This window comes from Taudactylus pleione, unplaced genomic scaffold (assembly GCF_031769625.1).
Source record: "Taudactylus pleione unplaced genomic scaffold, aTauple2 ptg000070l, whole genome shotgun sequence".
NCBI lineage: Eukaryota > Metazoa > Chordata > Amphibia > Anura > Myobatrachidae > Taudactylus > Taudactylus pleione.
The window spans coordinates 16,817,484-16,841,314 of record NW_028284472.1 but is presented as its reverse complement, the minus strand read 5'-3'; the positions used below and the strand labels follow the sequence as shown (position 1 = coordinate 16,841,314).

At 36.3% G+C, this 23,831-nt stretch overlaps 7 non-coding genes across 7 annotated transcripts; all 7 read right to left on the bottom strand.

The window, feature by feature from the left end:
• Positions 1–1,964: 1,964 nt before the first annotated feature.
• TRNAR-UCU (transfer RNA arginine (anticodon UCU)) lies at positions 1,965–2,050 on the bottom strand. Its single transcript is given in 2 exon segments — positions 1,965–2,000; positions 2,014–2,050. It is a non-coding gene; the product is annotated as a tRNA-Arg (tRNA).
• A 4,063-nt stretch (positions 2,051–6,113) lies between these two features.
• On the bottom strand, positions 6,114–6,199 carry TRNAR-UCU (transfer RNA arginine (anticodon UCU)). The gene is given in 2 exon segments: positions 6,114–6,149; positions 6,163–6,199. It is a non-coding gene; the product is annotated as a tRNA-Arg (tRNA).
• Positions 6,200–6,671: 472 nt separating this feature from the next.
• TRNAR-UCU (transfer RNA arginine (anticodon UCU)) lies at positions 6,672–6,757 on the bottom strand. Its single transcript is given in 2 exon segments — positions 6,672–6,707; positions 6,721–6,757. It is a non-coding gene; the product is annotated as a tRNA-Arg (tRNA).
• A 4,158-nt stretch (positions 6,758–10,915) lies between these two features.
• On the bottom strand, positions 10,916–11,001 carry TRNAR-UCU (transfer RNA arginine (anticodon UCU)). Its single transcript is given in 2 exon segments — positions 10,916–10,951; positions 10,965–11,001. It is a non-coding gene; the product is annotated as a tRNA-Arg (tRNA).
• Positions 11,002–16,171: 5,170 nt separating this feature from the next.
• Positions 16,172–16,257, bottom strand: TRNAR-UCU (transfer RNA arginine (anticodon UCU)). Its single transcript is given in 2 exon segments — positions 16,172–16,207; positions 16,221–16,257. It is a non-coding gene; the product is annotated as a tRNA-Arg (tRNA).
• A 1,028-nt stretch (positions 16,258–17,285) lies between these two features.
• On the bottom strand, positions 17,286–17,371 carry TRNAR-UCU (transfer RNA arginine (anticodon UCU)). The gene is given in 2 exon segments: positions 17,286–17,321; positions 17,335–17,371. It is a non-coding gene; the product is annotated as a tRNA-Arg (tRNA).
• Positions 17,372–22,541: 5,170 nt separating this feature from the next.
• Positions 22,542–22,627, bottom strand: TRNAR-UCU (transfer RNA arginine (anticodon UCU)). The gene is given in 2 exon segments: positions 22,542–22,577; positions 22,591–22,627. It is a non-coding gene; the product is annotated as a tRNA-Arg (tRNA).
• Positions 22,628–23,831: the final 1,204 nt, after the last annotated feature.

Genomic DNA, 23,831 nt, shown 5'->3' with positions numbered 1-23,831 from the left:
AACGCGCTATCCATTGCGCCACCACGCCCCTGGCAGTTTAGGCGCTTGGTTCGACTGTAGCACTTGTAGAATACATAGAGTGGCAAAGGAGTGTCAGATATTTACAATAGTTCTCCCAAATGCAAAAACAGCTATATCTGAGTCTTCCTCTTGCTGATATTTGGTGCAAGTCCTATTTTAAGTATGCGGATACAATGTAATTTTTCAAAACACCAATTACTGGTTTAAAGGAATCTGAAATTACATTGTATCTTGTGATCTAACTTCGAAAGGGACTTTCCAGTCAACAACCGATCATTATATTGTTTATGTAGTATAAGGATCTCCAATCTCCAATCATATTGTTATGAAAAGTTGTATGTAAATCCTAAATATTTGCATTTAAAACTAAAGAACGACTCTGGTGGGACTCAAGCCCACAACTTTTGAATAACTACAACCAACTAGAAGTCTAACGCGCTATCCATTGCGCCACCACGCCCCAGGCAGTTTAAGCGCTTGGTTCGACTGTAGCACTTGTAGAATACATAGAGTGGCAAAGGAGTGTCAGATATTTACAATAGTTCTCCCAAATGCAAAAACAGCTATATCTGAGTCTTCCTCTTGCTGATATTTGGTGCAAGTCCTATTTTAAGTATGCGGATTTAGTGACAAAATTTGTGGTACACAATTAAGGACTGTAGGGAGACATTTTTTTATGATGTTTTAGAATACATACCCCTCAATCTGAGCAAGGCTAGTTGAGTAGAGACAAAAGTGTTTTCAAAACACCAATTACTGGTTTAAAGGAATCTGAAATTTCATTGTAACTTGTGATCTTACTTTGAAAGGGACTTTCCAGTCAAAAACCGATCATTATATTGTTTATGTAGTAGAAGGATCTCCAATCTCCAATCATATTGTTATGAAAAGTTGTATGTAAATCCTAAATATTTGCATTTAAAACTAAAGAATGACTCTGGTGGGACTCAAGCCCACAACTTTTGAATAACTACAACCAACTAGAAGTCTAACGCGCTATCCATTGCGCCACCACGCCCCTGGCAGTTTAAGCGCTTGGTTCGACTGTAGCACTTGTAGAATACATAGAGTGGCAAAGGAGTGTCAGATATTTACAATAGTTCTCCCAAATGCAAAAACAGCTATATCTGAGTCTTCCTCTTGCTGACATTTGGTGCAAGTCCTATTTTAAGTATGCGGATACAATGTAATTTTTCAAAACACCAATTACTGGTTTAAAGGAATCTGAAATTACATTGTAACTTGTGATCTAACTTCGAAAGGGACTTTCCAGTCAACAACCGATCATTATATTGTTTATGTAGTATAAGGATCTCCAATCTCCAATCATATTGTTATGAAAAGTTGTATGTAAATCCTAAATATTTGCATTTAAAACTAAAGAATGACTCTGGTGGGACTCAAGCCCACAACTTTTGAATAACTACAACCAAGTAGAAGTCTAACGCGCTATCCATTGCGCCACCACGCCCCAGGCAGTTTAAGCGCTTGGTTCGACTGTAGCACTTGTAGAATACATAGAGTGGCAAAGGAGTGTCAGATATTTACAATAGTTCTCCCAAATGCAAAAACAGCTATATCTGAGTCTTCCTCTTGCTGATATTTGGTGCAAGTCCTATTTTAAGTATGCGGATTTAGTGACAAAATTTGTGGTACACAATTAAGGACTGTAGGGAGACATTTTTTTATGATGTTTTAGAATACATACCCCTCAATCTGAGCAAGGCTAGTTGAGTAGAGACAAAAGTGTTTTCAAAACACCAATTACTGGTTTAAAGGAATCTGAAATTACATTGTAACTTGTGATCTTACTTTGAAAGGGACTTTCCAGTCAAAAACCGATCATTATATTGTTTATGTAGTATAAGGATGTCCAATCTCCAATCATATTGTTATGAAAAGTTGAATGTAAATCCTAAATATTTGCATTTAAAACTAAAGAATGACTCTGGTGGGACTCGAACCCACAACCTTTGAATTACTACAACCAACTAGAAGTCTAATGCGCTATCCATTGCGCCACAGAGCCCCTGGCGGTTTATACGCTTGGTTCAACTGTAGCACTTGTAGAATACATAGAGTGGCAAAGGAGTGTCAGATATTTACAATAGTTCTTCCAAATGGAAAAACAGCTATATCTGAGTCTTCCTCTTGCTGATATTTGGTGCAAGTCCTATTTTAAGTATGCGGATTTAGTGACATAATTTGTGGTACACAATTAAGGACTGTAGGGAGACATTTTTTTATGATGTTTTAGAATACATACCCCTCAATCTGAGCAAGGCTAGTTGAGTAGAGACAAAAGTGTTTTCAAAACACCAATTACTGGTTTAAAGGAATCTGAAATTACATTGTAACTTGTGATCTTACTTTGAAAGGGACTTTCCAGTCAAAAACCGATCATTATATTGTTTATGTAGTAGAAGGATCTCCAATCTCCAATCATATTGTTATGAAAAGTTGTATGTAAATCCTAAATATTTGCATTTAAAACTAAAGAACGACTCTGGTGGGACTCAAACCCACAACTTTTGAATAACTACAACCAACTAGAAGTCTAACGCGCTATCCATTGCGCCACCACGCCCCTGGCAGTTTAGGCGCTTGGTTCGACTGTAGCACTTGTAGAATACATAGAGTGGCAAAGGAGTGTCAGATATTTACAATAGTTCTCCCAAATGCAAAAACAGCTATATCTGAGTCTTCCTCTTGCTGATATTTGGTGCAAGTCCTATTTTAAGTATGCGGATACAATGTAATTTTTCAAAACACCAATTACTGGTTTAAAGGAATCTGAAATTACATTGTAACTTGTGATCTAACTTCGAAAGGGACTTTCCAGTCAACAACCGATCATTATATTGTTTATGTAGTATAAGGATCTCCAATCTCCAATCATATTGTTATGAAAAGTTGTATGTAAATCCTAAATATTTGCATTTAAAACTAAAGAACGACTCTGGTGGGACTCAAGGCCACAACTTTTGAATAACTACAACCAACTAGAAGTCTAACGCGCTATCCATTGCGCCACCACGCCCCAGGCAGTTTAAGCGCTTGGTTCGACTGTAGCACTTGTAGAATACATAGAGTGGCAAAGGAGTGTCAGATATTTACAATAGTTCTCCCAAATGCAAAAACAGCTATATCTGAGTCTTCCTCTTGCTGATATTTGGTGCAAGTCCTATTTTAAGTATGCGGATTTAGTGACAAAATTTGTGGTACACAATTAAGGACTGTAGGGAGACATTTTTTTATGATGTTTTAGAATACATACCCCTCAATCTGAGCAAGGCTAGTTGAGTAGAGACAAAAGTGTTTTCAAAACACCAATTACTGGTTTAAAGGAATCTGAAATTACATTGTAACTTGTGATCTTACTTTGAAAGGGACTTTCCAGTCAAAAACCGATCATTATATTGTTTATGTAGTAGAAGGATCTCCAATCTCCAATCATATTGTTATGAAAAGTTGTATGTAAATCCTAAATATTTGCATTTAAAACTAAAGAATGACTCTGGTGGGACTCAAGCCCACAACTTTTGAATAACTACAACCAACTAGAAGTCTAACGCGCTATCCATTGCGCCACCACGCCCCTGGCAGTTTAAGCGCTTGGTTCGACTGTAGCACTTGTAGAATACATAGAGTGGCAAAGGAGTGTCAGATATTTACAATAGTTCTCCCAAATGCAAAAACAGCTATATCTGAGTCTTCCTCTTGCTGATATTTGGTGCAAGTCCTATTTTAAGTATGCGGATACAATGTAATTTTTCAAAACACCAATTACTGGTTTAAAGGAATCTGAAATTACATTGTAACTTGTGATCTAACTTCGAAAGGGACTTTCCAGTCAACAACCGATCATTATATTGTTTATGTAGTATAAGGATCTCCAATCTCCAATCATATTGTTATGAAAAGTTGTATGTAAATCCTAAATATTTGCATTTAAAACTAAAGAACGACTCTGGTGGGACTCAAGCCCACAACTTTTGAATAACTACAACCAACTAGAAGTCTAACGCGCTATCCATTGCGCCACCACGCCCCTGGCGGTTTATGCGCTTGGTTCAACTGTAGCACTTGTAGAATACATAGAGTGGCAAAGGAGTGTCAGATATTTACAATAGTTCTTCCAAATGGAAAAACAGCTATATCTGAGTCTTCCTCTTGCTGATATTTGGTGCAAGTCCTATTTTAAGTATGCGGATTTAGTGACATAATTTGTGGTACACAATTAAGGACTGTAGGGAGACATTTTTTTATGATGTTTTAGAATACATACCCCTCAATCTGAGCAAGGCTAGTTGAGTAGAGACAAAAGTGTTTTCAAAACACCAATTACTGGTTTAAAGGAATCTGAAATTACATTGTAACTTGTGATCTTACTTTGAAAGGGACTTTCCAGTCAAAAACCGATCATTATATTGTTTATGTAGTAGAAGGATCTCCAATCTCCAATCATATTGTTATGAAAAGTTGTATGTAAATTTTAAATATTTGCATTTAAAACTAAAGAACGACTCTGGTGGGACTCAAGCCCACAACTTTTGAATAACTACAACCAACAAGAAGTCTAATGCGCTATCCATTGCGCCACCACGCCCCTGGCAGTTTAGGCGCTTGGTTCGACTGTAGCACTTGTAGAATACATAGAGTGGCAAAGGAGTGTCAGATATTTACAATAGTTCTCCCAAATGCAAAAACAGCTATATCTGAGTCTTCCTCTTGCTGATATTTGGTGCAAGTCCTATTTTAAGTATGCGGATACAATGTAATTTTTCAAAACACCAATTACTGGTTTAAAGGAATCTGAAATTACATTGTAACTTGTGATCTAACTTCGAAAGGGACTTTCCAGTCAACAACCGATCATTATATTGTTTATGTAGTATAAGGATCTCCAATCTCCAATCATATTGTTATGAAAAGTTGTATGTAAATCCTAAATATTTGCATTTAAAACTAAAGAACGACTCTGGTGGGACTCAAGCCCACAACTTTTGAATAACTACAACCAAGTAGAAGTCTAACGCGCTATCCATTGCGCCACCACGCCCCAGGCAGTTTAAGCGCTTGGTTCGACTGTAGCACTTGTAGAATACATAGAGTGGCAAAGGAGTGTCAGATATTTACAATAGTTCTCCCAAATGCAAAAACAGCTATATCTGAGTCTTCCTCTTGCTGATATTTGGTGCAAGTCCTATTTTAAGTATGCGGATTTAGTGACAAAATTTGTGGTACACAATTAAGGACTGTAGGGAGACATTTTTTTATGATGTTTTAGAATACATACCCCTCAATCTGAGCAAGGCTAGTTGAGTAGAGACAAAAGTGTTTTCAAAACACCAATTACTGGTTTAAAGGAATCTGAAATTACATTGTAACTTGTGATCTTACTTTGAAAGGGACTTTCCAGTCAAAAACCGATCATTATATTGTTTATGTAGTAGAAGGATCTCCAATCTCCAATCATATTGTTATGAAAAGTTGTATGTAAATCCTAAATATTTGCATTTAAAACTAAAGAAAGACTCTGGTGGGACTCAAGCCCACAACTTTTGAGTAACTACAACCAACTAGAAGTTTAACGCGCTATCCATTGCGCCACCACGCCCCAGGCAGTTTAAGCGCTTGGTTCGACTGTAGCACTTGTAGAATACATAGAGTGGCAAAGGAGTGTCAGATATTTACAATAGTTCTCCCAAATGCAAAAACAGCTATATCTGAGTCTTCCTCTTGCTGATATTTGGTGCAAGTCCTATTTTAAGTATGCGGATTTAGTGACAAAATTTGTGGTACACAATTAAGGACTCTAGGGAGACATTTTTTTATGATGTTTTAGAATACATACCCCTCAATCTGAGCAAGGCTAGTTGAGTAGAGACAAAAGTGTTTTGAAAACACCAACTACTGGTTTAAAGGAATCTGAAATTACATTTTAACTTGTGTTCTTACTTTGAAAGGGACTTTCCAGTCAACAACCGATCATTATATTGTTTATGTAGTATAAGGATGTCCAATCTCCAATCATATTGTTATGAAAAGTTGAATGTAAATCCTAAATATTTGCATTTAAAACTAAAGAATGACTCTGGTGGGACTCGAACCCACAACCTTTGAATTACTACAACCAACTAGAAGTCCAATGCGCTATCCATTGCGCCACAGAGCCCCTGGCGGTTTATGCGCTTGGTTCAACTGTAGCACTTGTAGAATACATAGAGTGGCAAAGGAGTGTCAGATATTTACAATAGTTCTCCCAAATGCAAAAACAGCTATATCTGAGTCTTCCTCTTGCTGATATTTGGTGCAAGTCCTATTTTAAGTATGCTGATTTATTGACATAATTTGTGGTACACAATTAAGGACTGTAGGGAGACATTTTTTTTTGATGTTTTAGAATACATACCCCTCAATCTGAGCAAGGCTAGTTGAGCAGAGAGAAAAGTGTTTTCAAAACACCAATTACTGGTTTAAAGGAATCTGAAATTACATTGTAACTTGTGATCTAACTTTGAAAGGGACTTTCCCGTCAAAAACAGATCATTATATTGTTTATGTAGTATAAGGATGTCCAATCTCCAATCATATTGTTATGAAAAGTTGAATGTAAATCCTAAATATTTGCATTTAAAACTAAAGAACGACTCTGGTGGGACTCGAACCCACGACCTTTGAATAACTACAACCCACTAGAAGTCCAATGCGCTATCCATTGCTCCACAGAGCCCCAGGCGGTTTTAGCGCTTGGTTCGACTGTAGCACTTGTAGAATACATAGCGTGGCAAAGGAGTGTCAGTTATTTATAATAGTTCTCCCAAATGGAAAAACAGCTATATCTGAGTCTTCCTCTTGCTGATAATTGGTGCAAGTCCTATTTTAAGTATGCGATTTAGTGTCATAATTTGTGGTACACAATTAAGGACTGTAGGGAGACATTTTTTTATGATGTTTTAGAATACATACCCCTCAATCTGAGCAAGGCTAGTTGAGTAGAGACAAAAGTGTTTTCAAAACACCAATTACTGGATTAAAGGAATCTGAATTTACATTGTAACTTGAGATCTTACTTTGAAAGGGACTTTCCAGTCAACAACCGATCATTATATTGTTTATGCAGTATAAGGATCTCCAATCTCCAAGCATATTGTTATGAAAAGTTGTATGTAAATCCTAAATATTTGCATTTAAAACTAAAGAACGACTCTGGTGGGACTCAAACCCACAACCTTTAAATAACTACAACCAACTAGAATTCCAATGCGCTATCCATCACCACAGAGCCCCAGGCAGTTTACACGCTTGGTTCAACTGTAGCTCTTGTAGAATACATAGAGTGGCAAAGGAGTGTCAGATATTTACAATAGTTCTCCCAAATGCAAAAACAGCTATATCTGAGTCTTCCTCTTGCTGATATTTGGTGCAAGTCCTATTTTAAGTATGCGGATACAATTTAATTTTTCAAAACACCAATTACTGGTTTAAAGGAATCTGAAATTACATTGTAACTTGTGATCTTACTTTGAAAGGGACTTTCCAGTCAAAAACCGATCATTATATTGTTTATGTAGTATAAGGATCTCCAATCTCCAATCATATTGTTATGAAAAGTTGTATGTAAATCCTAAATATTTGCATTTAAAACTAAAGAACGACTCTGGTGGGACTCAAGCCCACAACTTTTGAATAACTACAACCAACTAGAAGTCTAACGCGCTATCCATTGCGCCACCACGCCCCTGGCAGTTTAAGCGCTTGGTTCGACTGTAGCACTTGTAGAATACATAGAGTGGCAAAGGAGTGTCAGATATTTACAATAGTTCTCCCAAATGCAAAAACAGCTATATCTGAGTCTTCCTCTTGCTGATATTTGGTGCAAGTCCTATTTTAAGTATGCAGATTTAGTGACATAATTTGTGGTACACAATTAAGGACTGTAGGGAGACATTTTTTTATGATGTTTTAGAATACATACCCCTCAATCTGAGCAAGGCTAGTTGAGTAGAGACAAAAGTGTTTTGAAAACACCAATTACTGGTTTAAAGGAATCTGAAATTACATTGTAACTTGTGTTCTTACTTTGAAAGGGACTTTCCAGTCAACAACCGATCATTATATTGTTTATATAGTATAAGGATCTCCAATCTCCAATAATATTGTTATGAAAAGTTGTATGTAAATCCTAAATATTTGCATTTAAAACTAAATAACGACTCTGGTGGCACTCAAACCCACAACCTTTGAATAACTACAACCAGCTAGAAGTCCAATGCGCTATCCATCGCCACAGAGCCCAAGGCGGTTTACGCGCTTGGTTCAACTGTAGCACTTGTAGAATACATAGAGTGGCAAAGGAGTGTCTGATATTTACAATAGTTCTCCCAAATGCAAAAACAGCTATATCTGAGTCTTCCTCTTGCTGATATTTGGTGCAAGTCCTATTTCAAGTATGCTGATTTATTGACATAATTTGTGGTACACAATTAAGGACTGTAGGGAGACATTTTTTTTTCATGTTTTAGAATACATACCCCTCAATCTGAGCAAGGCTAGTTGAGCAGAGAGAAAAGTGTTTTCAAAACACCAATTACTGGTTTAAAGGAATCTGAAATTACATTGTAACTTGTGATCTAACTTTGAAAGGGACTTTCCAGTCAAAAACCGGTCATTATATTGTTTATGTAGTATAAGGATGTCCAATCTCCAATCATATTGTTATGAAAAGTTGAATGTAAATCCTAAATATTTGCATTTAAAACTTAAGAATGACTCTGGTGGGACTCGAACCCACAACCTTTGAATAACTACAAATAACTAGAAGTCCAATGCGCTATCCATTGCGCCTCAAAACCCCTTGCGGTTTTAGCGCTTGGTTCGACTGTAGCACTTGTAGAATACATAGCTTGGCAAAGGAGTGTCAGTTATTTATAATAGTTCTCCCAAATGGAAAAACAGCTATATCTGAGTCTTCCTCTTGCTGATAATTGGTGCAAGTCCTATTTTAAGTATGCGATTTAGTGTGATAATTTGTGGTACACAATTAAGGACTGTAGGGAGACATTTTTTTATGATGTTTTAGAATACATACCCCTCAATCTGAGCAAGGCTAGTTGAGTAGAGACAAAAGTGTTTTCAAAACACCAATTACTGGATTAAAGGAATCTGAATTTACATTGTAACTTGAGATCTTACTTTGAAAGGGACTTTCCAGTCAACAACCGATCATTATATTGTTTATGCAGTATAAGGATCTCCAATCTCCAATCATATTGTTATGAAAAGTTGTATGTAAATCCTAAATATTTGCATTTAAAACTAAAGAACGACTCTGGTGGGACTCAAACCCACAACCTTTAAATAACTACAACCAACTAGAATTCCAATGCGCTATCCATCACCACAGAGCCCCAGGCGGTTTACACGCTTGGTTCAACTGTAGCTCTTGTAGAATACATAGAGTGGCAAAGGAGTGTCAGATATTTACAATAGTTCTCCCAAATGCAAAAACAGCTATATCTGAGTCTTCCTCTTGCTGATATTTGGTGCAAGTCCTATTTTAAGTATGCGGATACAATTTAATTTTTCAAAACACCAATTACTGGTTTAAAGGAATCTGAAATTACATTGTAACTTGTGATCTAACTTCGAAAAGGACTTTCCAGTCAACAACCGATCATTATATTGTTTATGTAGTATAAGGATCTGCTATCTCCAGTCATATTGTTATGAAAAGTTGAATGTAAATCCTAAATATTTGCATTTAAAACTAAAGAATGAATCTGGGGGGACTCAAGCCCACAACCTTTGAATAATTACAACCAACTAGAAGTCTAACAAGCTATCTATTGCGCCACAGCGCCCCTGGCAGTTTAAGCGCTTGGTTCGACTGTAGCACTTGTAGAATACATAGAGTGGCAAAGGAGTGTCAGATATTTACAATTGTTCTCACAAATGCAAAAACAGCTATATCTGAGTCTTCCTCTTGCTGATATTTGGTGCAAGTCCTATTTTAAGTATGCGGATTTAGTGACATAATTTGTGGTACACAATTAAGGACTGTAGGGAGACATTTTTTTATGATGTTTTAGAATACATACCCCTCAATCTGAGCAAGGCTAGTTGAGTAGAGACAAAATTGTTTTCAAAACACCAATTACTGGTTTAAAGGAATCTGAAATTGCATTGTAACTTGTAATCTAACTTTGAAAGGGACTTTCCAGTCAATAACCAATCATTATATTGTTTATGTAGTATAAGGAAGTCCAAACTCCAATCATATTGTTATGAAAAGTTGTATGTAAATCCTAAATATTTGCATTTAAAACTAAAGAACGACTCTGGTGGGACTCAAACCCACAACCTTTAAATAACTACAACCAACTAGAATTCCAATGCGCTATCCATCACCACAGAGCCCCAGGCGGTTTACACGCTTGGTTCAACTGTAGCACTTGTAGAATACATAGAGTGTCAAAGGAGTGTCAGATATTTACAATAGTTCTCCCAAATGCAAAAACAGCTATATCTGAGTCTTCCTCTTGCTGATATTTGGTGCAAGTCCTATTTTAAGTATGCTGATTTATTGACATAATTTGTGGTACACAATTAAGGACTGTAGGGAGACATTTTTTTTTGAGGTTTTAGAATACATACCCCTCAATCTGAGCAAGGCTAGTTGAGCAGAGAGAAAAGTGTTTTCAAAACACCAATTACTGGTTTATAGGAATCTGAAATTACATTGTAACTTGTGATCTAACTTTGAAAGGGACTTTCCAGTCAAAAACAGATCATTATATTGTTTATGTAGTATAAGGATGTCCAATCTCCAATCATATTGTTATGAAAAGTTGAATGTAAATCCTAAATATTTGCATTTAAAACTAAAGAATTACTCTGGTGGGACTTGAACCCACAACCTTTGAATAACTACAACCAACTAGAAGTCCAATGCGCTATCCATTGCGCCACAGAGCCCCAGGCGGTTTAAGCGCTTGGTTCGACTGTAGCACTTGTAGAATACATAGCGTGGCAAAGGAGTGTCAGATATTTACAATACTTCTCCCAAATGGAAAAACAGCTATATCTGAGTCTTCCTCTTGCTGATATTTGGTGCAAGTCCTATTTTAAGTATGCGGATTTAGTGACATAATTTGTGGTACACAATTAAGGACTGTAGGGAGACATTTTTTTATGATGTTTTAGAATACATACCCCACAATCTGAGCAAGGCTAGTTGAGTAGAGACAAAAGTGTTTTCAAAACACCAATTACTGGATTAAAGGAATCTGAATTTACATTGTAACTTGAGACCTTACTTTGAAAGGGACTTTCCAGTCAACAAACGATCATTATATTGTTTATGCAGTATAAGGATCTCCAATCTCCAATCATATTGTTATGAAAAGTTGTATGTAAATCCTAAATATTTGCATTTAAAACTAAAGAACGACTCTGGTGGGACTCAAACCCACAACCTTTAAATAACTACAACCAACTAGAATTCCAATGCGCTATCCATCACCACAGAGCCCGAGGCGGTTTACACGCTTGGTTCAACTGTAGCACTTGTAGAATACATAGAGTGGCAGAGGAGTGTCAGATATTTACAATAGTTCTCCCAAATGCAAAAACAGCTATATCTGAGTCTTCCTCTTGCTGATATTTGGTGCAAGTCCTATTTTAAGTATGCGGATACAATTTAATTTTTCAAAACACCAATTACTGGTTTAAAGGAATCTGAAATTACATTGTAACTTGTGATCTAACTTCGAAAAGGACTTTCCAGTCAACAACCGATCATTATATTGTTTATGTAGTATAAGGATCTCCTATCTCCAGTCATATTGTTATGAAAAGTTGAATGTAAATCCTAAATATTTGCATTTAAAACTAAAGAACGACAAAGGTAGGACTCGAACCCACAACCTTTGAAGAACTACAATCAACTAGACGACCAATGCGCTATCCATTGGGCCACAGAGCCCCTGGCAGTTTAAGCTCTTGGTTCGACTGTAGCACTTGTAGAATACATAGAGTGGCAAAGGAGTGTCAGATATTTACAATAGTTCTTCCAAATGGAAAAACAGCTATATCTGAGTCTTCCTCTTGCTGATATTTGGTGCAAGTCCTATTTTAAGTATGCGGATTTAGTGACATAATTTGTGGTACACAATTAAGGACTGTAGGGAGACATTTTTTTAGGTTGTTTTAGAATACATACCACTCTATCTGAGCAAGGCTAGTTCAGTAGAAACAAAAGTGTTTTCAAAACACCAATTACTGATTTAAAGGAATCTGAAATTACATTGTAACTTGTGATCTTACTTTGAAAGGGACTTTCCAGTCAAAAACCGATCATTATATTGTTTATGTAGTATAAGGATCTCCAATCTCCAATCATATTGTTATGAAAAGTTGTATGTAAATCCTAAATATTTGCATTTAAAACTAAAGAACGACTCTGGTGGGACTCAAGCACACAACTTTTGAATAACTACAACCAACTAGAAGTCTAACGTGCTACCCATTGCGCCACCACGCCCCTGGCAGTTTAAGCGCTTGGTTCGACTGTAGCACTTGTAGAATACATAGAGTGGCAAAGGAGTGTCAGATATTTACAATAGTTCTCCCAAATGCAAAAACAGCTATATCTGAGTCTTCCTCTTGCTGATATTTGGTGCAAGTCCTATTTTAAGTATGCGGATACAATGTAATTTTTCAAAACACCAATTACTGGTTTAAAGGAATCTGAAATTACATTGTAACTTGTGATCTAACTTCGAAAGGGACTTTCCAGTCAACAACCGATCATTATATTGTTTATGTAGTATAAGGATCTCCAATCTCCAATCATATTGTTATGAAAAGTTGTATGTAAATCCTAAATATTTGCATTTAAAACTAAAGAACGACTCTGGTGGGACTCAAGCCCACAACTTTTGAATAACTACAACCAACTAGAAGTCTAACGCGCTATCCATTGCGTCACCACGCCCCTGGCAGTTTAAGCGCTTGGTTCGACTGTAGCACTTGTAGAATACATAGAGTGGCAAAGGAGTGTCAGATATTTACAATAGTTCTCCCAAATGCAAAAACAGCTATATCTGAGTCTTCCTCTTGCTGATATTTGGTGCAAGTCCTATTTTAAGTATGCAGATTTAGTGACATAATTTGTGGTACACAATTAAGGACTGTAGTGAGACATTTTTTTATGATGTTTTAGAATACATACCCCTCAATCTGAGCAAGGCTAGTTGAGTAGAGACAAAAGTGTTTTGAAAACACCAATTACTGGTTTAAAGGAATCTGAAATTACTTTGTAACTTGTGATCTAACTTTGAAAGGGACTTTCCAGTCAAAAACCGATCATTATATTGTTTATGTAGTATAAGGAACTCCAATCTCCAATCATATTGTTATGAAAAGTTGAATGTAAATCCTAAATATTTGCATTTAAAACTAAAGAACAACTCTGGTGGGACTCAAACCCACAACCTTTGAATAACTACAACCAACTAGAAGTCCAAAGCGCTATCCATTGTGCCACAGAGACCATTGCGGTTTTCGTGCTTGGTTCGACCGTAGCACTTGTAGAATACATAGCGTGGCAAAGGAGTGTCAGATATTTACAATACTTCTCCCAAATGGAAAAACAGCTATATCTGAGTCTTCCTCTTGCTGATATTTGGTGCAAGTCCTATTTTAAGTATGCGGATTTAGTGACATAATTTGTGGTACTCAATTAAGGACTGTAGGGAGACATTTTTTTATGATGTTTTAGAATACATACCCCTCAATCTGAGCAAGGCTAGTTGAGTAGAGACAAAAGTGTTTTCAAAACACCAATTACTGGATTAAAGGAATCTGAATTTACATTGTAACTTGAGATCTTACTTTGAAAGGGACTTTCCAGTCAACAAACGATCATTATATTGTTTATGCAGTATAAGGATCTCCAATCTCCAATCATATTGTTATGAAAAGTTGTATGTAAATCCTAAATATTTGCATTTAAAACTAAAGAACGACTCTGGTGGGACTCAAACCCACAACCTTTAAATAACTACAACCAACTAGAATTCCAACGCGCTATCCATCACCACAGAGCCCAAGACGGTTTACACGCTTGGTTCAACTGTAGCACTTGTAGAATACATAGAGTGGCAAAGGAGTGTCAGATATTTACAATAGTTCTCCCAAATGCAAAAACAGCTATATCTGAGTCTTCCTCTTGCTGATATTTGGTGCAAGTCCTATTTTAAGTATGCGGATACAATTTAATTTTTCAAAACACCAATTACTGGATTAAAGGAATCTGAATTTACATTGTAACTTGAGATCTTACTTTGAAAGGGACTTTCCAGTCAACAAACGATCATTATATTGTTTATGCAGTATAAGGATCTCCAATCTCCAATCATATTGTTATGAAAAGTTGTATGTAAATCCTAAATATTTGCATTTAAAACTAAAGAACGACTCTGGTGGGATTTAAACCCACAACCTTTAAATAACTACAACCAACTAGAATTCCAATGTGCTATCCATCACCACAGAGCCCCAGGCGGTTTACGCGCTTGGTTCAACTGTAGCACTTGTAGAATACATAGAGTGGCAAAGGAGTGTCAGATATTTACAATAGTTCTCCCAAATGCAAAAACAGCTATATCTGAGTCTTCCTCTTGCTGATATTTGGTGCAAGTCCTATTTTAAGTATGCTGATTTATTGACATAATTTGTGGTACACAATTAAGGACTGTAGGGAGACATTTTTTTATGATGTTTTAGAATACATACCCCTCAATCTGAGCAAGGCTAGTTGAGCAGAGAGAAAAGTGTTTTCAAAACACCAATTACTGGTTTAAAGGAATCTGAAATTACATTGTAACTTGTGATCTAACTTTGAAAGGGACATTCCAGTCAAAAACCGATCATTATATTGTTTATGTAGTATAAGGATGTCCAATCTCCAATCATATTGTTATGAAAACTTGAATGTAATTCCTAAATATTTGCATTTAAAACAAAAGAACGACTCTGGTGGGACTCAAACCCACAACCTTTAAATAACTACAACCAACTAGAATTCCAATGCGCTATCCATCACCACAGAGCCCCAGGCGGTTTACACGCTTGGTTCAACTGTAGCACTTGTAGAATACATAGAGTGGCAAAGGAGTGTCAGATATTTACAATAGTTCTTCCAAATGGAAAAACAGCTATATCTGAGTCTTCCTCTTGCTGATATTTGGTGCAAGTCCTATTTTAAGTATGCGGATTTAGTGACATAATTTGTGGTACACAATTAAGGACTGTAGGGAGACATTTTTTTAGGTTGTTTTAGAATACATACCACTCTATCTGAGCAAGGCTAGTTGAGTAGAAACAAAAGTGTTTTCAAAACACCAATTACTGGTTTAAAGGATTCTGAAATTACATTGTAACTTGTGATCTAACTTTGAAAGGGACTTTCCAGTCAAAAACCGATCATTATATTGCTTATTTAGTATAAGGATGTCCAATCTCCAATCATATTGTTATGAAAAGTTTAATTTAAATCTTACATATTTGCATTTAAAACTAAAGAACAACTCTGGTGGGACTTGAACCCACAACCTTTGAATAACTACAACCAACTAGAAGTCCAATGCGCTATCCATTGTGCCACAGAGACCATGGCGGTTTTAGCGCTTGGTTCGACTGTAGCACTTGTAGAATACATAGAGTGGCAAAGGAGTGTCAGAAATTTACAATAGTTCTCCCATATGCAAAAACAGCTATATCTGAGTCATCCTCTTGCTAATATTTGGTGCAAGTCCTATTTTAAGTATGCGGATTTAGTGACATAATTTGTGGTACACAATTAAGGACTGCAGGGAGACATTTTTTTATGATGTTTTAGAATACATAGCCCTCAATCTGAGCAAGGCTAGTTGAGTAGAGACAAAACTGTTTTCAAAACACTAATCACTGGTTTAAAGGAATCTGAAATTACATTGTAACTTGTGATCTTACTTTGAAAGGGACTTTCCAGTCAAAACCGATCATTATATTGTTTATGTAGTATAAGGATCTCCAATCTCCAATTATATTGTTATGAAAAGTTGAATTTAAATCTTACATATTTGCATTTAAAACTAAAGAACGATTCTGGTGGGACTTGAACCCACAACCTTTGAATAAAAACAACAAACTAGAAGTCCAATGCGCTATCCATTGCGCCACAGAGCCCATGGCGGTTTTAGCGCTTGGTTCGAATGTAGCACTTGTAGAATACATAGAGTGGCAAAGGAGTGTCAGATATTTACAATAGTTCTCACAAATGCTAAAACAGCTATATCTGAGTCTTCCTCTTGCTGATATTTGGTGCAAATCCTATTTTAAGTATGCGGATTTAGTGACATAATTTGTGGTACACAATTAAGGACTGTAGGGAGACATTTTTTTATGATGTTTTAGAATATATACCCCTCAATCTGAGCAAGGCTAGTTGAGTAGAGACAAAAGTGTTTTCAAAACACCAATTACTGGTTTAAAGGAATCTGAAATTGCATTGTAACTTGTAATCTAACTTTGAAAGGGACTTTCCAGTCAATAACCAATCATTATATTGTTTATGTAGTATAAGGAAGTCCAAACTCCAATCATATTGTTATGAAAAGTTGTATGTAAATCCTAAATATTTGCATTTAAAACTAAAGAACGACTCTGGTGGGACTCAAACCCACAACCTTTAAATAACTACAACCAACTAGAATTCCAATGCGCTATCCATCACCACAGAGCCCCAGGCGGTTTACACGCTTGGTTCAACTGTAGCACTTGTAGAATACATAGAGTGTCAAAGGAGTGTCAGATATTTACAATAGTTCTCCCAAATGCAAAAACAGCTATATCTGAGTCTTCCTCTTGCTGATATTTGGTGCAAGTCCTATTTTAAGTATGCTGATTTATTGACATAATTTGTGGTACACAATTAAGGACTGTAGGGAGACATTTTTTTTTGAGGTTTTAGAATACATACCCCTCAATCTGAGCAAGGCTAGTTGAGCAGAGAGAAAAGTGTTTTCAAAACACCAATTACTGGTTTATAGGAATCTGAAATTACATTGTAACTTGTGATCTAACTTTGAAAGGGACTTTCCAGTCAAAAACAGATCATTATATTGTTTATGTAGTATAAGGATGTCCAATCTCCAATCATATTGTTATGAAAAGTTGAATGTAAATCCTAAATATTTGCATTTAAAACTAAAGAATTACTCTGGTGGGACTTGAACCCACAACCTTTGAATAACTACAACCAACTAGAAGTCCAATGCGCTATCCATTGCGCCACAGAGCCCCAGGCGGTTTAAGCGCTTGGTTCGACTGTAGCACTTGTAGAATACATAGCGTGGCAAAGAGTGTCAGATATTTACAATACTTCTCCCAAATGGAAAAACAGCTATATCTGAGTCTTCCTCTTGCTGATATTTGGTGCAAGTCCTATTTTAAGTATGCGGATTTAGTGACATAATTTGTGGTACACAATTAAGGACTGTAGGGAGACATTTTTTTTATGATGTTTTAGAATACATACCCCACAATCTGAGCAAGGCTAGTTGAGTAGAGACAAAAGTGTTTTCAAAACACCAATTACTGGATTAAAGGAATCTGAATTTACATTGTAACTTGAGACCTTACTTTGAAAGGGACTTTCCAGTCAACAAACGATCATTATATTGTTTATGCAGTATAAGGATCTCCAATCTCCAATCATATTGTTATGAAAAGTTGTATGTAAATCCTAAATATTTGCATTTAAAACTAAAGAACGACTCTGGTGGGACTCAAACCCACAACCTTTAAATAACTACAACCAACTAGAATTCCAATGCGCTATCCATCACCACAGAGCCCGAGGCGGTTTACACGCTTGGTTCAACTGTAGCACTTGTAGAATACATAGAGTGGCAGAGGAGTGTCAGATATTTACAATAGTTCTCCCAAATGCAAAAACAGCTATATCTGAGTCTTCCTCTTGCTGATATTTGGTGCAAGTCCTATTTTAAGTATGCGGATACAATTTAATTTTTCAAAACACCAATTACTGGTTTAAAGGAATCTGAAATTACATTGTAACTTGTGATCTAACTTCGAAAAGGACTTTCCAGTCAACAACCGATCATTATATTGTTTATGTAGTATAAGGATCTCCTATCTCCAGTCATATTGTTATGAAAAGTTGAATGTAAATCCTAAATATTTGCATTTAAAACTAAAGAACGACAAAGGTAGGACTCGAACCCACAACCTTTGAAGAACTACAATCAACTAGACGACCAATGCGCTATCCATTGGGCCACAGAGCCCCTGGCAGTTTAAGCTCTTGGTTCGACTGTAGCACTTGTAGAATACATAGAGTGGCAAAGGAGTGTCAGATATTTACAATAGTTCTTCCAAATGGAAAAACAGCTATATCTGAGTCTTCCTCTTGCTGATATTTGGTGCAAGTCCTATTTTAAGTATGCGGATTTAGTGACATAATTTGTGGTACACAATTAAGGACTGTAGGGAGACATTTTTTTAGGTTGTTTTAGAATACATACCACTCTATCTGAGCAAGGCTAGTTCAGTAGAAACAAAAGTGTTTTCAAAACACCAATTACTGATTTAAAGGAATCTGAAATTACATTGTAACTTGTGATCTTACTTTGAAAGGGACTTTCCAGTCAAAAACCGATCATTATATTGTTTATGTAGTATAAGGATCTCCAATCTCCAATCATATTGTTATGAAAAGTTGTATGTAAATCCTAAATATTTGCATTTAAAACTAAAGAACGACTCTGGTGGGACTCAAGCACACAACTTTTGAATAACTACAACCAACTAGAAGTCTAACGTGCTACCCATTGCGCCACCACGCCCCTGGCAGTTTAAGCGCTTGGTTCGACTGTAGCACTTGTAGAATACATAGAGTGGCAAAGGAGTGTCAGATATTTACAATAGTTCTCCCAAATGCAAAAACAGCTATATCTGAGTCTTCCTCTTGCTGATATTTGGTGCAAGTCCTATTTTAAGTATGCGGATACAATGTAATTTTTCAAAACACCAATTACTGGTTTAAAGGAATCTGAAATTACATTGTAACTTGTGATCTAACTTCGAAAGGGACTTTCCAGTCAACAACCGATCATTATATTGTTTATGTAGTATAAGGATCTCCAATCTCCAATCATATTGTTATGAAAAGTTGTATGTAAATCCTAAATATTTGCATTTAAAACTAAAGAACGACTCTGGTGGGACTCAAGCCCACAACTTTTGAATAACTACAACCAACTAGAAGTCTAACGCGCTATCCATTGCGTCACCACGCCCCTGGCAGTTTAAGCGCTTGGTTCGACTGTAGCACTTGTAGAATACATAGAGTGGCAAAGGAGTGTCAGATATTTACAATAGTTCTCCCAAATGCAAAAACAGCTATATCTGAGTCTTCCTCTTGCTGATATTTGGTGCAAGTCCTATTTTAAGTATGCAGATTTAGTGACATAATTTGTGGTACACAATTAAGGACTGTAGTGAGACATTTTTTTATGATGTTTTAGAATACATACCCCTCAATCTGAGCAAGGCTAGTTGAGTAGAGACAAAAGTGTTTTGAAAACACCAATTACTGGTTTAAAGGAATCTGAAATTACTTTGTAACTTGTGATCTAACTTTGAAAGGGACTTTCCAGTCAAAAACCGATCATTATATTGTTTATGTAGTATAAGGAACTCCAATCTCCAATCATATTGTTATGAAAAGTTGAATGTAAATCCTAAATATTTGCATTTAAAACTAAAGAACAACTCTGGTGGGACTCAAACCCACAACCTTTGAATAACTACAACCAACTAGAAGTCCAAAGCGCTATCCATTGTGCCACAGAGACCATTGCGGTTTTCGTGCTTGGTTCGACCGTAGCACTTGTAGAATACATAGCGTGGCAAAGGAGTGTCAGATATTTACAATACTTCTCCCAAATGGAAAAACAGCTATATCTGAGTCTTCCTCTTGCTGATATTTGGTGCAAGTCCTATTTTAAGTATGCGGATTTAGTGACATAATTTGTGGTACTCAATTAAGGACTGTAGGGAGACATTTTTTTATGATGTTTTAGAATACATACCCCTCAATCTGAGCAAGGCTAGTTGAGTAGAGACAAAAGTGTTTTCAAAACACCAATTACTGGATTAAAGGAATCTGAATTTACATTGTAACTTGAGATCTTACTTTGAAAGGGACTTTCCAGTCAACAAACGATCATTATATTGTTTATGCAGTATAAGGATCTCCAATCTCCAATCATATTGTTATGAAAAGTTGTATGTAAATCCTAAATATTTGCATTTAAAACTAAAGAACGACTCTGGTGGGACTCAAACCCACAACCTTTAAATAACTACAACCAACTAGAATTCCAACGCGCTATCCATCACCACAGAGCCCAAGACGGTTTACACGCTTGGTTCAACTGTAGCACTTGTAGAATACATAGAGTGGCAAAGGAGTGTCAGATATTTACAATAGTTCTCCCAAATGCAAAAACAGCTATATCTGAGTCTTCCTCTTGCTGATATTTGGTGCAAGTCCTATTTTAAGTATGCGGATACAATTTAATTTTTCAAAACACCAATTACTGGATTAAAGGAATCTGAATTTACATTGTAACTTGAGATCTTACTTTGAAAGGGACTTTCCAGTCAACAAACGATCATTATATTGTTTATGCAGTATAAGGATCTCCAATCTCCAATCATATTGTTATGAAAAGTTGTATGTAAATCCTAAATATTTGCATTTAAAACTAAAGAACGACTCTGGTGGGATTTAAACCCACAACCTTTAAATAACTACAACCAACTAGAATTCCAATGTGCTATCCATCACCACAGAGCCCCAGGCGGTTTACGCGCTTGGTTCAACTGTAGCACTTGTAGAATACATAGAGTGGCAAAGGAGTGTCAGATATTTACAATAGTTCTCCCAAATGCAAAAACAGCTATATCTGAGTCTTCCTCTTGCTGATATTTGGTGCAAGTCCTATTTTAAGTATGCTGATTTATTGACATAATTTGTGGTACACAATTAAGGACTGTAGGGAGACATTTTTTTATGATGTTTTAGAATACATACCCCTCAATCTGAGCAAGGCTAGTTGAGCAGAGAGAAAAGTGTTTTCAAAACACCAATTACTGGTTTAAAGGAATCTGAAATTACATTGTAACTTGTGATCTAACTTTGAAAGGGACATTCCAGTCAAAAACCGATCATTATATTGTTTATGTAGTATAAGGATGTCCAATCTCCAATCATATTGTTATGAAAACTTGAATGTAATTCCTAAATATTTGCATTTAAAACAAAAGAACGACTCTGGTGGGACTCAAACCCACAACCTTTAAATAACTACAACCAACTAGAATTCCAATGCGCTATCCATCACCACAGAGCCCCAGGCGGTTTACACGCTTGGTTCAACTGTAGCACTTGTAGAATACATAGAGTGGCAAAGGAGTGTCAGATATTTACAATAGTTCTTCCAAATGGAAAAACAGCTATATCTGAGTCTTCCTCTTGCTGATATTTGGTGCAAGTCCTATTTTAAGTATGCGGATTTAGTGACATAATTTGTGGTACACAATTAAGGACTGTAGGGAGACATTTTTTTAGGTTGTTTTAGAATACATACCACTCTATCTGAGCAAGGCTAGTTGAGTAGAAACAAAAGTGTTTTCAAAACACCAATTACTGGTTTAAAGGATTCTGAAATTACATTGTAACTTGTGATCTAACTTTGAAAGGGACTTTCCAGTCAAAAACCGATCATTATATTGCTTATTTAGTATAAGGATGTCCAATCTCCAATCATATTGTTATGAAAAGTTTAATTTAAATCTTACATATTTGCATTTAAAACTAAAGAACAACTCTGGTGGGACTTGAACCCACAACCTTTGAATAACTACAACCAACTAGAAGTCCAATGCGCTATCCATTGTGCCACAGAGACCATGGCGGTTTTAGCGCTTGGTTCGACTGTAGCACTTGTAGAATACATAGAGTGGCAAAGGAGTGTCAGAAATTTACAATAGTTCTCCCATATGCAAAAACAGCTATATCTGAGTCATCCTCTTGCTAATATTTGGTGCAAGTCCTATTTTAAGTATGCGGATTTAGTGACATAATTTGTGGTACACAATTAAGGACTGCAGGGAGACATTTTTTTATGATGTTTTAGAATACATAGCCCTCAATCTGAGCAAGGCTAGTTGAGTAGAGACAAAACTGTTTTCAAAACACTAATCACTGGTTTAAAGGAATCTGAAATTACATTGTAACTTGTGATCTTACTTTGAAAGGGACTTTCCAGTCAAAACCGATCATTATATTGTTTATGTAGTATAAGGATCTCCAATCTCCAATTATATTGTTATGAAAAGTTGAATTTAAATCTTACATATTTGCATTTAAAACTAAAGAACGATTCTGGTGGGACTTGAACCCACAACCTTTGAATAAAAACAACAAACTAGAAGTCCAATGCGCTATCCATTGCGCCACAGAGCCCATGGCGGTTTTAGCGCTTGGTTCGAATGTAGCACTTGTAGAATACATAGAGTGGCAAAGGAGTGTCAGATATTTACAATAGTTCTCACAAATGCTAAAACAGCTATATCTGAGTCTTCCTCTTGCTGATATTTGGTGCAAATCCTATTTTAAGTATGCGGATTTAGTGACATAATTTGTGGTACACAATTAAGGACTGTAGGGAGACATTTTTTTATGATGTTTTAGAATATATACCCCTCAATCTGAGCAAGGCTAGTTGAGTAGAGACAAAAGTGTTTTCAAAACACCAATTACTGGTTTAAAGGAATCTGAAATTACATTGTAACTTGTGATCTTACATTGAAAGGGACTTTCCAGTCAAAAACCGATCATTATAATGTTTATGTAGAATAAGGATCTCCAATCTCCAATCATATTGTTATGAAAAGTTGAATGTAAATCCTAAATATTTGCATATAAAACCTAAGAACGACTCTGGTGGGACTCAAGCCCACAACTTTTGAATAACTACAACCAACTAGAAGTCTAACGCGCTATCCATTGCGCCACCGCGCCCCTGGCAATTGAAGCGCTTGGTTCGACTGTAGCACTTGTAGAATACATAGAGTGGCAAAGGAGTGTCAGATATTTACAATAGTTCTCCCAAATGCAAAAACAGCTATATCTGAGTCTTCCTCTTGCTGATATTTGGTGCAAGACCTATTTTAAGTATGCGGATTTAGTGACATAATTTGTGGTACACAATTAAGGACTGTAGGGAGACATTTTTTTATGATATTTTAGAATACATACCACTCAATCTGAGCAAGGCTAGTTGAGTAGAGACAAAAGTGTTTTCAAAACACCAATTACTGGTTTAAAGGAATCTGAAATTACATTGTAACTTGTAATCTAACTTTTATAGGGACTTTCCAGTCAATAACCGATCATTATATTGTTTATGTAGTACCTGTATAAGGATGTCCAATCTCCAATCATATTGTTATGAAAAGTTGAATGTAAATCCTAAATATTTGCATTTAAAACTAAAGAACGACTCAGGAGGGACTCGAACACACAACTTTTGAATAACTACAACCAACTAGAAGTCCAATTCGCGATCCATTGCGCTACAGAGCCCCTGGCTGTTTTAGCGCTTGGTTCGACTGTAACACTTGTAGAATACATAGAGTGGCAATGGAGTGTCAGATATTTACAATAG